Source organism: Chamaea fasciata, unplaced genomic scaffold (assembly GCF_029207755.1).
Source record: "Chamaea fasciata isolate MVZ Bird 193981 ecotype frontalis unplaced genomic scaffold, bChaFas1.0.hap1 SCAF_2, whole genome shotgun sequence".
In the NCBI taxonomy this organism is placed as follows: Eukaryota; Metazoa; Chordata; class Aves; order Passeriformes; family Sylviidae; genus Chamaea; species Chamaea fasciata.
Window position 1 is genome coordinate 57,575,313 of NW_027094087.1, and position 18,405 is coordinate 57,593,717.

Genomic DNA, 18,405 nt, shown 5'->3' on the forward strand with positions numbered 1-18,405 from the left:
AGATCTTCTGTACATGAGCTGAGGATTTTTAGAATGAAACAGAAATGGCAAAAAAAGCCTGACAAAGAAATCAATTGGTTGCTTCTTATCACACATTTGAGGGCACTTGCCTGATGTATTCTATATGTTACAAATCAGTCTTCACAAAGTTTTGGAGAAGAGTCCTGCCTATTAAAAATAATTTCCAAAGTAGTTTCAGCTCAGTGAAATTCAGGTGTTTATGGTACAGATGTCTGTCTGCAAGCCAGATAGCTCAATTCATTTGTCCACATAAACATGTCTAACACCATGTCAGTGTGTCCAGCCTGGCCTCCAGCTGCCATTGCAGCACAGGACGTGTTTCCAAGAGATCTCATGCAATATGTGACTGTCATCTACATGTACATGCCCTGGGTACTGAGTGGCATCTCAGATGGCACCAGATGTTGAAGTGGGGACAGATGAGTAGAGTTTTAGGTCCTCCTTGAAGAAAAGTGTTTAAGGAATCCACCCAGTGTGTAGACAAGTATGTTTCTGTTGTCTAAATAAAGTGAGGTGAACCTGGAACATTGAAAATGATGCTTTGGTTCCATCATAGTTCAGGCCCTTTTAGTTCACCTTTGCCTTTAGAGCCAATGAGGTCTTACAGATAAATTTAGTCTAAATAAAGAAAATGAGGAAACTGGAGATAAAGAGACAAAAAAGACAATTAGTATCTTAAAAGCATGTAGAAAGAAACACAATAGAAGAGACTATGAAAGAAAAATAAGAATTTTAGCTTAGATATTTTTAATTTAAAAAGTCCAATATTCAGTGCTAAAAAATAAACAAGTTAAGTTCTGATTCAACAAAGTGTATGAAGATACGACTGTCTCACTGAGACTTTTGCTGAATCTTACACAATAACACTTTTTCTGCTTTGGCTGTTGAGTTTATATGCTGTTGAGTAATAGTTTTAAACTGTGAATTGAGACACAATAGCTGGATCAAAGCTGTACCTTTTACAGTAAAACTGCTACTAAGATTGTGTTTAGCAGTGTATGAAAGGTCTTCCCATTTCTTTAGTGCATCAGTTTTCAAGGATCTCTAAAGCAAACATTTTAATCCCAAAGGTTTCTGAATATGAATATTATACCTCTGGCATCGTGTTTTCACAAGCATTTTAGGTGCAACAACAAGAAAATGTAGAAGTTGTTAGACTCTACTAGTGATCTCTCAAGCATGGGAATTGTCCTACTGAGTTCCTTCTTAATTACTTTTACCTTATTATTCATATTTTCATTAAGTTTGTAAGCTGTCTTTTTTGTAGTGTGTTCCATTTCTTTTCTCTCTGGAACTGGGATTGTATTAAATTACGGTACTTTACCTCATCCAGGATGTCTTACAGTTGCATTTTAATCACTTTAAGATATTTAATTTTTGCATATCCTGTTAATGGTACTGACATATTTTGTATCATATTGCACACATATATTAAACATGTACTTTAGGGATAAGCTATTTGGAGTCAGGTTTGGCTGCACACACTCCATCAGTGGGACTAATCTTATAACAGAATAATCTTCCAGGGAATAACATCAGTTCTTTAAGTTGACACCCTGGATTTCATAGAGTGGGTAAACAGTTGATTGGGTTTTGGTCTTTATGGAACAAACTGAGATATGTCACTATAACAGGATTCTAAAAAGATGTTCCTCTTAACATATGGGTAGGTGAGTCTAGATTCACATCTGTTTCTGTGTTTCTGATGGCGTCAGAGCTTGTTAGTTTCCCAAGACATGGTTAGATAGACCCTACTCTAGTACTCTCAAGTTACCTCCATATTATTTACAGAGAAACAGATAATGTCCCTATAGTAATTCAGCAATTAAATGTCCTCCCTTACTGTCTCTACTATTGGGAACAGAAAAGTTTTTACTGGAGGCATTATTTAGTTGAATTATGCACCAGGGATGTGTCACTCCAGACAGAAGATTTCTTCAGGTTTCAAGTAGTGGTTTTCAATAAGAAACACGGTTGAAGTGGGTCGTGTAAAACGGTCAAAGGCATATATGGGCTCTTAACTTTATCACTTGTTTCAGTTGCCCAATGAACATTCACTAAGTATTGACAGAATCTCAGAAGGCAGAGGGACTGAGTTTGAAAGGAACCTCTAGAGGTCTCCTGATCTGAACTACCAGACAAAGCAGGACCACCAGGAAGAGCTGACCACGTCCAGGTGATATCTGAATATCTCCAAGGATGGAGGCTCCACAGCCTCACTAGGAAACTGGTAGTTCTTGGCCACAATCACAACAGAGGTCTCCTGATATTCAGAAACTTCAGTATTTCAGTGTGTGCCCATTGCTTCTTGTCCTCTTGTTAGGCACCACAGAGAAGAGTCTGTCTCTCTCTTCTTTAAACCCTGTCTCTCTTCAGGCATTTATATAAACTGATAACCACAACCCCTCCACCCATGAAGCCTTGTCTGCTCTAGTTTAAACTGGCCCAAGTGTCTCAGTCATTCCTTTTATGAGAGATGTTCCAGTCCCTTTATGATCTTTGTTTTGTTTTGTTTTGATTTGGTTTGGTTTGGTTTGGTTTGGGTGGTTTTGTTTTTGTTCTTGACTGCTTACAGGATGTCCATGTCTCTCTTCTGCCTTGTAGCACAGGGTTGGACACAGAAGTCCAGATGTGACCTCACCAGGGCTGAGGGAAAAGATCACCTCCCTCTACCTGCTGGCAGCACTTCTCCTAGTGCAGCCAAGGATATAATTGACATTCCTTCTGTCAAAGTCACATCACTGGCTCAATTTTTTTGTCCATCAGGACAGCCAGAGCCTTTCCTGACAAGCTGCCTTCCAGCTGGTCCAACCAAGTACTGGTGAGTGAGGTTGTTCCTCCACAGCTGCAGCACTTTGCACTTCCCCTTATGCAACTCTACAAGGTTCCTGTCAGACTAAATCTTCAGGCTGGCAAAGTTCCTCTGGATGCCAGAAGGACTGACTTCAGACTGACTTCTGACTTCTGCCAAGGTCCCTCTGGCATATTAAACCACTCCTACAAGTTTTGTGTAACTGGAAAACTTTTTGAGAGTCCACTTTGTCCTGTGACTCTGATGAACCAGACTGGACTCAATACTGACCCCCAGAGTGTAGGGCTAGTGTCTTCATTCTTACTAGACACCCGACAGTAATGACTCCACCTTGGGCCCATTCCTCCAAAGAGACATTTGTGCACTCATCTACAGAGATGTACTGTATATTTGGCTTTTCTTCAGCAAGATTTTGACTACTGACATACTTTCCCCTACTCCCTTTATGTTTCTGTTATAAGCCAAAATACCAATAAACATATTTCCATGCTCATATGTACTCAACCTTATTTTAGGACATTATCTGAAGAAGTTTCTCTCCCTCTCTCTATTATTGCAATAAATATAATTCGCAACACAGGACTAGATATACAATATTTTTTCAAATATATAGATGCTAAAACTCTAGTAAAAATGAATAGAAACATAGCATTTAAATCTCCACTAAAAAACTTTTTATTAGATTCATGTAGCGATTACATCCAATACAGCAAATACAGCACCAAACTTGGATAATGTAAAGACAAACTAATAGAGAAAACTGGTTTTGCATGTTTCATGTTTTGTTTGGGTTTTTTTTTTTCAGATTAAGAGTATAAAAGATGTTATCATAGATTCTGTACTGGAGCATATAATGTATATTGATAAAAAGTTTGAAATGAAAACAAATAAACAAACAAGAAGTCCATTCTTTACAAGTTTGGATCAAGAAATTAGCATTATAGTGTCTCTCCTATATGCCATGAATTCATATAGAATTTCCAGGATTTATTTTAGAAAAGACCTGCATAGACTTTCTGGTTTCTTTATCCCTGAGAAGGCCTTTGACTTGGGAATTATCTCTTGAAAAAGAAGATCCTCACACTTTTAAAACCTTGGCTCCTAAATTATGTTTACACTGTCATGGAAAGTGGAAATTGATTTCCAAGGGTATCTTAAATATTGCCTCAGTTGCCTCTACTTATTGCAGCCAGCTTATTTGAGAAGTTTCTGGGTTTAGTGTCTTAATACTTAATTTCCAGTTCTTATGTTTGTCTTTTAAAGATTTTTAAAAAATCAGAGCTCAGAAATCAAAGTTCAGAGGATACATTTTTGAAAGTATTCTGTCTTTAGTTTTGGGAACATTTTAAAGTGCCTGCAGTTGCAAAGGTCTACATTTGAATCAATCAGTTAAAAACAGTATTAGAGCCATTGAAGAATGACAAGCACTACAAACTGCTCTACCTGACCTATTTCCTATTTCCTTTGACCACTTTAGGGTGAAATGAAATATCTGAATTTATTTTGAAGAAACCTATTACTGCACATCAACTGTAGGGATACTTTGAGCAGCTGGCTGCAGAAATAGATAGATAGATAGATAGATAGATAGATAGATAGATAGATAGATAGATAGATAGTAGATAATGTCACTGATACAAAAACTGAGACCAACACATTTCAGATACATGTATTCTTTTCATGTTTGCTCATAGGAGTTCTTTCTGTTTAATCGCGGTGTTTGTTTTCCCTATGCTGTTTTCTTGGAGACAGGCAGTCTGTTCTAGAGTGAGGATGCTTAAAACTAACAGAAGAATAAAAAAATTTTGATTAATATTTTTGAAAAGGAAAATCCCTTGTTGACACAATGAAAATACATTGGGAAGTACACATATGTTGCAGGGACATGGTGGATTTTCATTCAGTAAAAACAGTTGCTTTGGAGATTTTCTGATCTTTCAGCCTCAGAAATTACTTTAACAATAGGTACAACTGACCTGTCTTCACCATGTCTCTGGCTTGTGTGACCACAGCAGTAGTCCTACTGCTATATCGTTAAAGGTGTATTTGTTCAGTTATTGCCCTTATGGGCACATGTGGAAAGAGGAAACATCAGCTCCTTTAAGGTGTCTGGCCAAGCACTTTTCAGTGCAAAATGAGATAACAATAAAAGGAGGACGACACAAACAAGAACATACAGAGATACAAACATGACTGGCAAATGAAAAGGGAGGAAGTCAGACCAGGTCTGTCACACTAATTGATGAGGGTCTCTGGGAGTGTGGGAATGCTTCCAGCACAGTTATCTGGTCAGAGATCTTGTCAAATGGGAAAATAAGGAAAAGGGGAAAGCAGAAACAAAATAACCAAACCTGACAGGTGAGCATAATGCAGACAAAGATAAAAACCAGTCTTGGTCAGCTACGGTAACGGACAGGCTATTGAGAAGCTGCAGGCAAACTGGGGTTTTGCAATTGGCAACAATGAAAACCTGAGGGTCCTGGGTATTGGAGGGGGTCATTGTGACTATACCAGGTCGTCGGGAGCTGTGCAGGGGAAGCAGATGAGGAAGAAACAAAGAATAGGTAAACAGAAAAGGGTTAAAAGGGGGCAGTCACATGTAAAAGGGTCACCCCAGTTTGACCAGCCAAGTGAGTAAGATGCCCCTTGTTTAGGCAGAGGTGTCAGGGAGGAGGGTCTATGCTGGTATTCAGAAGAACCTGTGAGCATAGGGAGCCTGTAAGAAGAACGTGTGTGCATTGAGTACCCAGCAGGGAGTCAGGGACCCACAAGGCAAGTAAGGGGTTCTAGAATCCTCATAGCAGTGCTGAGCTGGCACAGGGAGCATGCCAGGGCTGGGACAACTCATGAATGTGTGTGTACTTTGAACCTAGGCAGTGTGGCATGTGTGCCGCACTAGTGACTTTCTGCCTCTCCCAGCCAAAAAGGAGTAGGAGATGCGTCTGCCTGTGCCTGTGTGTTATGAGTCTTGAATGCGGGGCCAGCTGGGGCAACACTTTATCTGTGGCCACACTTTATCTGTGGCCCTCTGTGTGACCAGACTTGTCTGTGTCCTATGAGTCTTTGTGCAGATGTGCCCTTGACTGTGCACAGGTGTCTGTGACTGTGTCTCTGGGGTATGTGCTCAGCATTGCTGCTGGTTGTGGAAATCACAAAGGAGAAAGGGGAAAGTGGCAGCCACATCCATCAGCCAGAGACTCTGGGACTTGAGGAAGTGGCTGCTCCTAATAACAGTTGACATTGCCACTCTAAATGTATATATAATTCGCTCATATGGAGAGTGTCCAAAGTTTAAAAAAACCCAAAAAACCCAAAACAAACAAAACAAACAAACAAACAAACAACCCCCCCCAAAACAAAACAAAACAAAATAAAACCCTAAGTAAAAATAGAATGTGGGAGGCTTTGATAGTGTCGGATTTTTTTTTCTCCTACAGACAAAATAGCCTTATAGACTTACACTGAAAATTACAAACCTATAAAAAGTCAATGTGTAGAATTCCTATGCAGGACTACATGTCCCATTATATTGTATGTACTAAAAATTAAGGAATTTATACGTTTGGTCAATTGATAAGCTTCAGCAATTCTTGCATAAATATCCTGATTCCATTTGTTTTATCCTATTAATTATTACAAACTAGTTTAGTTAAGGGAACTTTTCTGAACTCACTCACTTCACTGTTATTGTAAAATAGTTGTGAAAAGGTGGGGTACAAAAGATTTTCTGGATGAATGTGTGAATAATGAAAAATTGAAGTCCTCATTTTATCAGGACTCAATTGACTAAAACAATCTCATCCCTGCTGAAAGTTTTCATGAATCATCAATGAAGGAAGGTCTTACTTTCATTCAAATTTTAAGGGCAAAAATAGTTTGCAGCAACTCCGATGAAAATGAACAGAAAATAAATGAAGTTTGTTAGACATATTTTGAAAGTGAAGCTTTGGATGGAGTGGAGTCAGTATAATTTAGGCAAAAGAAATGATGACAGTAGTGGTGGACCGGCATGGTGAGTAAGAAAAACATACATATGTAATGCTCAAAGGTAATGACCCTAAAATACTTATGTCCTAAAAGTACTAATATATGTCCACTTTATGCCCTGAGAGCATTCAGTCAGTTTTCAGATGTTATATGAACGTACATGCTAAGAAGAAACAAAAGCTGTACTGCAGTCCTTGTGGACTTGTGTGTATCCAGCAGCTGGGTGGCTTTAACTATTCAGTCTGGGCACCCTAGTTAGCTGAACATTCCAGTCAGCTATTGATAGATCCAGCTACACTTGCCCTATGATTAATTAGCGCTTTAGCCTTCCAGCATACTGTGGATTACTATATTAATGTTTCTTTGATCTAATGCAAATGCTGATGAAAAGTAATATCTGACAAAAATATCAGAGGCTGCCTCCACTACTAGTGGACTAGAAAAGGAGGAAGAAAAGAATAACATTTCACATTTAAGACACAATAGGGTGGCATAAACATTGAGAAACACTGTCAGGGCAGAACTCACCACTGCAGTGACAACCAGCAACAACTTCCCTGCCAAATCTAACACAGCATTCTGTGTACAAACAAGCATATGGATGTTTTGTCAGCAGTACAGTGAGTCAATGTAAGCCAGGCAAACTCCTGTTGTGTACTAGCAGAAACAGGTTTCTAGGGCCTGAAGGTACTTTAGTGTGTTGGTACGAGGATAAAAAGATATGTTATGTGCTTAAAAATACTCTTCCTCTTGAGTTTCCCTTCTCAGAATATATTTTTCTCAAAAGCCACCTCCTCTGTGTGTTCTGACATTAGTTTTTACACTTTTTTTAAGAGAAAGATATTGTGCAATTGTCTGCTGGAGAGTAAACACAACATGTCCTCATTGTTGCTTTAAGTGACTTATGTGAGATGCTTTTACTAGAAACGCTGCTTGTTTTGTCTCCTATGTAAACTCTTCTCAAGCCTATAGATTGCTTTGAATGCAGAGTTTTCTGAACCAGGATTTTTTCCCTTAAATAACTAAAGTTTTTTTGCCTGACATATGTGCCTTTTGATCTCCCCTCTTCCATTTTTTACATTTATCATCTCTAGGGTTTCTAAAGCTGCTTTGTTCACTGACATTTTCTTGTTCTTTTTACATAGTAAATACAGCTGGTTCCTGTACCCTGCTACAGTAGTACACAGTACAGCTACCATTGTACTCTGGTGAGGGAATGGGAGAGGAATTGAAATTCCCATCTGTTGGCTTGTAGCTGTGCCCTTCAGCCGCTTCCAGGAAGACTCACATTTTAATTCTGGCTGCCAGCAAAGTAAAATTTGTATAATTGCTTCAGGTTATTCCTCACAGCAGAAACATCCTTTGGAAAGGAGCATGTGTCTGATGCAGTGTGTGGAGAAGAGAGGTTTTCTTTAACTTAATACTTACAGTGAGTGCTACTTCCATGGCTTGCAACTTAATAAAAAACCTAGGCATGTTTCATCTTACTTTATTGTTAATGTCTACATTATTTAATCCTATTAGCTCTTTCATTAATGAATAGATATAAATGAGCAGTTCTGAGATGTATTTTGAAGCAGTAGATGAAACAGGTAGAGTTGAGATCTAGATTTTTAAAATCTAGTTTAGGTGAGATGAATTGCTCCCCAGGAGGGCTCCCTTCAAGGCCTATAAGAAAGGTGGGGGACACCAAGTGATCTGCTCAAAGGTAGATGCTCTAATCTGTAGGCATCTAACATTAAGTGCCCAATCTAACAAGTGTGGCTGGTGTCTCATAAGATTTAGTAGAAATATAATCAATAATACCACAGAATCCTGCAGAGATGCACTGCTAACTTGTGTTTAATATACTGTCCTCTGGAATTCTCCAGTACCCTTCTGAAGACCTGCTTTCTATCCAGTCAGTTCCTAACTTTGCAGTACAATGGAGTAATTTCAGTTCAGCTATGGGATTTGCGTTTGTCTTGCTTGACCTTCAGAAATGTTTTCAGTCCATTCCTCCAGCTTGTTGACGTCACAGTGAGTGGCATCCATCTTTCTGTCATATTACCTCCTTCCCTGGTTTGATGTCATCTGTGAGATATTTGAGGTTCCATTATGTCCCATCATCAAGAGCATTGATGAGGCCTTGCATCAACTCCCAAGAAAAAAATATTTTTAGATGATTGCCAGATCAATCCATTGACCATTATCCTCTGAGTTTTCAATTTTATACAGTTTTTCAGCCACCATATCCCATTAGGTCCAAAACAAGGTCAATGACATCTGAAGGACCTGAGTAGTCTAATGCACCCTCTCCATAAAGAAAGAATAGGCTTGCCTAAGGGTTCTCCTACACCTAGAAAACAAACTCCAGTGAATTATTGACAAACTAAGAAGAAGAGGTTGTGGCATTGAAGATACTGAGAACGAGATAGTTCTAAATAATTTTCTGATCAGCCACCAGGAATAGTAATGAAAGACTTCTTACAATGCTAAGCAATACCAGAGTCACTTAGGAGTATGTTAAATACAAAATGGCTTAAAGCCCAAAAGAAAACATGACTGAAATGAAATGCAAACAATTGAACCTTTATTTTGAAAAGTATTCGTTTGCTGGAACAGAGTGACAAATTCTAATGAATGTCCTTAATGATTTTACAATGGGACAAATCATCTGTGAAAGTAAGGTGGTTATAAAAGACACTTACTGTGCAATATGAATGCTAAATGAAATCAGACATCCCTGTAATCAACATCAATAAAAGCACCATAACTAATTTTCCTGCTTCAAAGAGCAGCATAATAAAATGTACAAAAAGAAAAAACTCGTGGCCTAAAAATATTTCTCACATATACAGAGATATGCATGTACATATTCTTATACACATTTTCAATGTTGATTGAAATGCTTAAAAATGTAAAAGGTAGCTATTTACAAAAATATTCTTATCCTGTTCATGGTTATTTCTTTTGACTTTGCAGGGGGAGAGAAAAAGCATCATTAAATAAATATGGAATAATTTTCAGGAGATTTGGGTTGATATCCAGAATTTAGGTAAATTTTACTTTTCATCAAAAATAATCCTAAAATAATGGCTTTGGATTATATAGTCCAAGATTCCGTGAAAGGTTGTACAGATTTACAAGAGATCCAAATCATCGATGTACTATAGTTAATAATGAAATAAAAAGGAAATAGTGAAGAATAGATACACTGGAACAGGAACTGACTTTTGTTTTGCTCTGAGTTTGAGCAAAAGATTTGAGGAAGTCATGCAGTGGGATTTCTAGAACTTAACCATGATACAAATTGGGGAAATAGTATATGTTACGTCACTGCTCGCATTTGGGGAAGGAAATCTCTTTGAGGAAAAGGGTTTCCTTCTAATCAAGTAGCTCCGATCATGGAGCTGATTCCTAGCTGGAGGGAGAGCTTGAGTGGCACTGGGAACCACAGGGGGTGGTTGGGTAATGCTGATTTCGTGCTGCAGGGAGTGCTGGGCATAGTGTGGCAGAGGTAATGTCTATTGGGTAATGTCTATTGCTGGGGATTTCTGTGGTGCTTCTTGCACCCTGAGTCCTTAGTATTACTTATTGCTACTATTTATTTTCTTATCTCACTGTAATTTCCAGCAAATTTTTCTTATCTTAACCCATGATCTTTACTTTTTGTGCCTTCGATTCTCCTCTCCATCCCACTGCAGGAGGAAGGGGGAGAGGAAGAGGAGTGAGCAAGTGACAATGTGGTTTGGAGAGTGTCAGTAGGAAGTTTAAAATATTGATACCATTCCTTAATCACAATATGTACCCTAGGTAAATTCAGTATACTAATTTCTGATTTTGAATATGTCTCAACATTTAAGCACTGCTTTGGGTAAACCCCAATACTTGGGGGCAATTGTGCTTCTATTTTATCCAAAAGATGAAGATACTGTAGCTTCTGTTGGGGTTTAATATGCAAAAAATAGTTTCTCATTTTTCAAAAGTACTGCTTTTTCTCTTATGGAATCCCAAGTCTGAATGAAAAGGTTCCCTTGCCTTATTCTTTCCACATAAAATGGTGAAAAGCAGTTTTCGTATTTTCTCATGACAGTAATAAATGTATTCTCCTTACAAATTTACTATTGAGACAATTTAAAAATTTTGAATGTTATCCTGACTCCCCAAATTTTTCAATTCAAAATGCACAGATTACTTTCTGATTTAACAAGGTAGCATTTTATGAATTCATGAAACAGTTAAGTGCTCATTTCTCTAGAAAATTACAGTAGTACTTCACATTACTGCAGTGACAATTCTTGAGAGTCACAAAGCTGGCTGGTGTATGCCTTGGTGTGAATGTGTACATTACCCGCACTGGATGCTTCTGCACAAACATGAGAGATGATCAAAATTGTCACTGCAAACATTTTGCTGTGAGGTAGATAAAAGAAGGATGATCTTTGAGAGGGAAAAAAATCATAAATAATGTTTTGGCTTGACTTTTGATGGACTAAAGGTAAAAAATTGCTATAGTTTACTAGAAACAAGTTAGCACAAGTTAAGTTGTTTGCATCAGCTAGAAAAAAGGATAAGTAGCTCCATCTTGAGCCATAGTGGCTATTAGATACGTCCCTGAAGAGAAGCGGGATAGGCACATCTTTTAATCCAATCTGTCTAGGCCTCAATATAGCTGTAGCATTAAGATGGTGTTTTCAACATTAAAATTAAACCTCTGTGAAGAGGTGAATTTTTTAATCTTGTTTCTTCAGTTACTTTTTTTTTCTCTCCATAATCCCTTAATAGCATTTGTTGCTAGTTGAACAAATAGAGAAAATACATTTCAAACAGTAAGTCCTTAGTGTTTTCATATTTTTTGCTCTAGGAAACTTGTACCTTCTGAACTATTTCAGCATCCATCAGATTCACAGAATAGTGCAGAACAGGCTTTCCAAGGGAGGCATCCTGCCGCTGGCAACTCTCCAGGCTTCTTCAATGAAATACTAATTTCAAATAAATTTAATTATCCCTTTTAGAGTTTTGGCTTTTGCTTAATTTGTATAAATAATTTGGGCATCTAATTAGCTCTCACTTTGTATCACATAAAATAATTGGGACTGCTTTGTCAGGCAAAATCTTCCTTTCAAAATGAATTACTCAAATGCAAGTCCTTGCTCTTAGTTCAGGAATTACATCACTTCCAGTTTCATAATCTCTTTTTCTAAAGCTGTCTGATATTGATCAGTACGGACACCTCCTTCTCTGTTGCTGGATACAGACACCATTGTCTTACTAATATCTCAACAATATTGCAATCCAACTTCAGCTTTCCTAGGTTTTCACTTCACCACTGCAGCATCTCAGTAGCTCTTAATCTATAATGTGGTTTTTCTGGAAGCTGTGTGTTCTACAAAGTAGAAAAAGGAAAAAGTGAGAGGAAGCATATATTATAGGCTCCCTTGAAATTTGAATATTATATTAATTGAAGAAGAACAGATCAGGTGAAATGAATGGAGGGTTGTTTCTTCCCATTCAACTCATCTTCTTCAGTCAAAGATGCCTGCAGAAGTACAGCTAAAGAACATGTGGGCTTATTCCAGGAAGATCTATGAATTTAGAGCTCATGCAGAGGTTGAGAAACTGTTGAGATGAGCCATGGCCTTGGGCAGCCCTAGCAGAGGTAGGGCATACAGGACTCAAGCTGTTGCAAAGAGCCTTCCTATGGGCTTGTCAGGACACTGAAGAATTTATCGTGCCTAGGAAGATCACTGAGATGGCAGACACTTGTACTGAAACAAAGACTTGTTTGAAAAGAATGTGTCTGTGGGGAGAAAATGTTACTTCATTTTTTATTCAGTTGAGGCATAATTCAGCTGGCATCAGTGTTTAGCTCTTTTTGAGATTCCATATTTAAGAATTCACAAGAACTCCAGGATACCCAGCCTCCTAGAACTACAGGTGGTTGCCGAGGTAGAATGCCCCAGAACATCTGAAAGTAGTCAAGAAACCCTTTAGGCAATTGAAACAAGACCTGGAGATTTCTCTGTTTAAAAAAGTTAGTGGTCTTACTTTTTTGTCTAGTGAGACTTCACTTTCTGCTTTCTGGACCTTGAAAGCTTTATTTATTTATTTATTTATTTTAATTTATTTTTTTCTCCCCTCTGGGAATCTTATAAGTAGAAACTGTAGGCAGACCTACTTTCAGGCTCTGACCAACCATAAGACTTTTTATGGTGAAAGCCAAAAAAGTGTTTTCTCTATAATGGCTTTGAGTTTCTTTTTCGCAATGGCATTTTTTGAAAAATAGGTATGGTTTCTAGTACCATTTGGTACTAGATATTTATTTCTATCAAGAGAAACCAAAAGCGTGGGATTCTTGCAAATAAATGAAAAGGATCCATACACCACTGCTTGCTGGTATTCTTCAGGATTGGTGTTCAAGTACTTTATATTAAGCAATCATTAAGCTAAAACACAGAAATAAAATAACATCCTCAAAGTAGAATTATTGCAAGGAAGGCTTTGCTGTTATCATCTCCTCAATGGATGAGTTTCTTATATCTGTTTAACATCTGATAGTTTATTGCTTACTGTAAAGAAATTAAAATTAATTGTGACTTATTCTTTTAGAACCCACAACTTCACAGTCAAACTGCCTTCATGCAGAAGTCCCTGCCTTAATGGAATGATTCTTTATAAAGCCATAAACAAATGACAAAGTTAACATGATAGCAGTGAAAGATATTAACATACTGGAAGCAGGTAGAAACTGCATTTCTCATTTAACCATGGGGGAGTCATCATTGTTTTAGAAATAAGAAGATGATGGTTACTATTGTCAGACCTTTGAGTATCATTTGTCGGCAGAAGACAAGCATAAAGAGCAATAAAAATTTAGTGGGGATAGGATGTGACTGTGCAGTAACTATCACCTAGTATCATCCTGTGGAAAAATAAATCTATATGAGAATATAGGAACACAGCACAGGGAATAAAACAGAATCAAATGTATTTCTGATTGTGGTGAGAACCAAATACTGCACTGTGGGTTAGGAAATGTCTAAGGTAATAATTAGGCAATAAAATACCCATGGTAAAAAATCTTTATAATCCTAGTCCATTATCAGCTGTCTTATATATCAGAACCAAATTTAATATCCCCTAGATATTTTTATCCTAGGCAATGGAAACATAGACACTCTCAGAGTAAGAGAATTTAGATAAATACCAGCATTCATTCTGTTCCTACAGTCCTTTAAAGAGATTTGCATTTTGCAGTGTGAGATACTGAAATATCTGCCACATATTACATTCTATACGTCTTCACATCTTCTTATATTCTGTCTATATCAGTCTCACCCCACTGAATACTGTCCTTATTAAAATTCTCACATCTCCTCAATATTGAGAATATTATAGTTCATCACAGAGTTTTGTTGAGATCAGATTCCCCTGTATATTTTCCAGAGTGTGCTCCCAGAACGAATAAACTTTCTAATTCTTATCCTATATAATATTCTCAAGGAGGCTTCGAGGTTACTACAGCTCTCCTGGTCCTGTAATACATAAGACTATCAAGTTTGCAGTCATTCCTAGAGATCATTATTTAGTATACTTTATATGTCACAAAGGAACCATCTCTTCATGTGGCATGTTGTGGGTCTTCCTTACTCCTGAAATACCTACTCTTCTTATCTGACTTTTTCTGGTGGGTCTTTCTTTTCTTTCCTATATGTATTCTTCTTTTCCAGCTTTAATGTAGTTGTCTTGGAGAATTTCTGCTACAAAATTTATAAGGTAACTAACTCCACAAGTGATGAGATGTTGAATTTTTTTAATTGAACTCTATTTTGTGAATGCACAACAATGAATACCCTGTAATTTTAATTTCATATGAAGTAACAAGTGTGATAGTAAAATGTATAGGTACTCAATGGGAGGATTCAAACAAAAAAAGTTGTGCTCAATACAGAAATAAATCTACTCAGGGCTTTGTGAGCCATGCTGGCTTTCAAAAGTGAAAGGGTCTTTTTTTAAAATCTGCAAGGTCTCTTTCAGTTGAGTAATTGTATGGATTTGGCAGAATTTTTCCTGGCTATATAGAAAAAAATTCAGTTCTTTTAAAAGCATTACATTTATAATTATATTTAAGTTTTCATCTTTCCAGAACTGCATTATAAAATAAAGAACATGGACTCTTTCAGTGTCTATAATCTAAAGCTCCCAGTATTTTTATGTCAACCTTCAAAATTTATGCATAGGGCAAATATGGAAAGACTAGATGACATCCAAAATGTTTCAAAGTAAATACATCACTGTAGTAAATGAAATATTTCCACTGCCTTTAATGTTTTAATAAATGTTCAATGCACAATCCTCAGAATCTGGTATCTCAAACTACATAAATTTCAGAATTCATGGGTGTCTCAGAAAAATTAAAAAAACCCCACCACATCCTCTCAAGTGCCACTTCCTTACAAAATAGGATTTACACCTTAGGGATGGTCTTTTGTATGCATCTGGAGTAAAATGTGTTATGTTAGAAGAAGATGCCACAGAAGCAAAATGTATTATTCTCACTAAAAACCCAATACTTTCCTTTTAAGAATTGTATAAAGGGAACATGACCGATAGGGCACTGCTAAGGCATTGCAAAGTGTCATAAATACTTTAGAAACCATTGTCTGCTTTGCAAGGTATTGTAGATTTCCCACTTCCTTTCAAGATTTTTTCTTTTTATTAATTGTAAACTCCCCAGTATTTCACTGCTAAGAGCTAACCCAGTGTAAGTAAAATATCTATATAAAGCTGAATTCTCTGTGAAGAATATAAAGCTACAGCATTTTACCCTGTTTGGTTTGATTATGACTAGATAATTAAATTGAAATATTTGACACAGGACATATTATTTATTTCTTGCAGAAGAATTTAATTTCATGCATGAGAAGCTGCTTCTTCCCCTTTTTGTCCACTTCTACATGTCTCACTAAAACAGTATTTTTTTTTGTGGGGAGATTTTTGGATGACAGCTATTACTAAGGTCCCATACAGGTGGTTATTTTTTATAGATCAGATGAGCATCGCAGATTATCTGTTGGAGTTAATATGCTTGGCTAACAACACTTAATCCCAAAAAAAGTCTGTTTATGGAGGAAACAAAAAACCCATGGAACAAAGTTCTCCAGGGAATGAAATGCTGTTTATAGGAGATTGTCTCAGATTTGTGTCCACTTAAGCTAGAATTTTGCATTTCAGTCCATGACCTTATGCCAAATTGATTGAACTACAATACAGAACAAAAAATAACGTGCAAGAAACTGGACCTACTGCTCATGTGAGACAGTCAGTAGACTGAAAAGGATAGGATGCCCTTCATCTTCTTATTTGCAATACCTTAACTGATTGAAACTAACAGTAGTTTGCAGTCTGTAAGGATTGTAGGATTAGGACTACAATGAGGAGATTGCTAAATTTGTTTTGTAGGATTTAAACAAGTATTAAGCCAAATTTTGCAAGAAACAGGTGGAATGAAAAATGCATTACATTTGTCTTGTGCTTTTACACACGTATATTTTATATCTATCTATCTGTCCATCTATCTCCTCTTTTTTTTTTTTTTTTTTTTTTTTTCTCTCAATAGGTAGTATGCACTGAAATTTGCTCAGAAATGACCTAGACTCACAGTGTAAAACACAGGAGGTGATGAACGGCAATATTGTGTCTGGAGATAGCAAACATAAAATTTATCTCATTTAGCTTTAGCCTTGTAGTAGTTCAACGTCACAATCAAGACAGCCCAGGTATTTAATGAAGAGCAGGGAAACTGTTACAGGGGTTGTCATCTCATCTCAATTGTCCTCAGGATGTATGGATTTTTTTCATCAATTATAGAGGGGTACAGGATAGTTTGCTCAGATTCAGTGCACAGCTTTTGGGAAATAAAGTTAAATGCAATGCTTTGAGGTAGCTAATAATATTTTGTGTGAGAGATAAACCAATATTTTGTAAGAAAGTACAGAAAAACTGTTATTTGCTTTGTAAACTTGATAATTTCCGCATGTGGATCTGCCCTTGTGGTCTACAGACAACTGGGAAGGAGCCCATTTCAACAATTTAATTTAATTAGTACCTTAAGTTCAAAGTACTAATTGGAATCAGCTGAATTTTATCCCACACAATCTAAATTTCTTCTACGAGGAAAGAAAGGAAAGACTGAAGGGGAATAGCGTAGATAGAAGAAAGGTCATTGTGGAAGAAAAAGCAAAGGCGGAAAATCTCACTAAGGTCAAAAAAATATGGCCAAAGTACATTGGTGCATACACAAAACCCAAAAAGCTATTTTTCTCCTTCTCCACACACCCCCCTGCTCCCATATCCCCCTGCAACTGTGAAAGACACTATCAGCCAAACCACAATTTTTTTTCTTGAATAAGACTTGGGAGAGAAACAGAATATTTAGAAACTTTGAGGAGCAGAGAAGTGCTACATTACTTGTACTACCACACTTGCGAAGTAGTATGCAGAGTTTCTTCATAGTTCTCCTGGGGGAGCTGAAGAGTTCAAACCCTCTGCACTGTATATTAAATGGAGGAGTTAGTTTGAAGCATTTGATGTATCTGTAAGAAATAGATTTCCTTGCTGTGCTTTTACGTTTGATGTGTAATGAAAGTGGTGAGGAGAGAATACAATCAATTGAAGAACAGTGATATGAGCAAGGAAATTTTACATTAATTTTTCATTCAAATATGCACAAAGCAGACAAAAAAGCTAGGAAAAAATATCAAGGAGACGTGATAATAGACCGAGAATGGAATAAATAGGATAACTCAGTTTGAAGGAATTAAATCTTAAGGTATAGGACACAGCAGTGGCAGAGGAATGACAGCAAGAGACATCATTCTGACATGTACATATCCACACAGCTTAGAAAATATTGTAAAGCAAATCCTTTCTGTAAAAAGCTTTCAAAATGCCCATCATGACAATGACAATTGAAAGACAGAGAGCTGTTCAACAAAGAGGGAGAGTGATAAAGTACAATGAAGAATGAGGACAGAAGAGGACACAGAGAAAAAAGAAAGCTTTGGGAAGGAAAGAAAAGTAGGGAAGTAAAGAAAGTAGGGAACTAAAGGGACAGGCATTTATTACAGCTTTAAGAAAACAGGAATGTAATTATTAGAATGATCTTTACACTTTACAGTTTATTCTTTATCTCACTTAGAAGTTTATGTGATTATAAATTCACATCACTTGTGTTTCAAAGGGATAAGTATCACCCAAGAACTAGAACTAGCGTAAGTGACCTTCAGTGCCTTTGAGTTAGATTACTCAAATTTACATGCTGTGGATTAGGACATACTGAAAATTGTGTTGGGTGCAGGTGATTAAACTCTGGGACAGGTTGCCCTGACATCTTATTTGAATGTTCATCCTTGGAGATGTTGAAAACCTGACTGGACAAATCTTTGAGAAACTGTTCAAGATGATCCTTCTTGAGCAGGGAAGTTGAACTATGCAATTTCCAGAGGTCCAAGAAAACCATAACTATTCTGTAATCCTCTCACCATTCCACAGCATAAATTTGGGAAAGAAGCAGGGACTGCTAAAATTTTCCTTAGTGTATT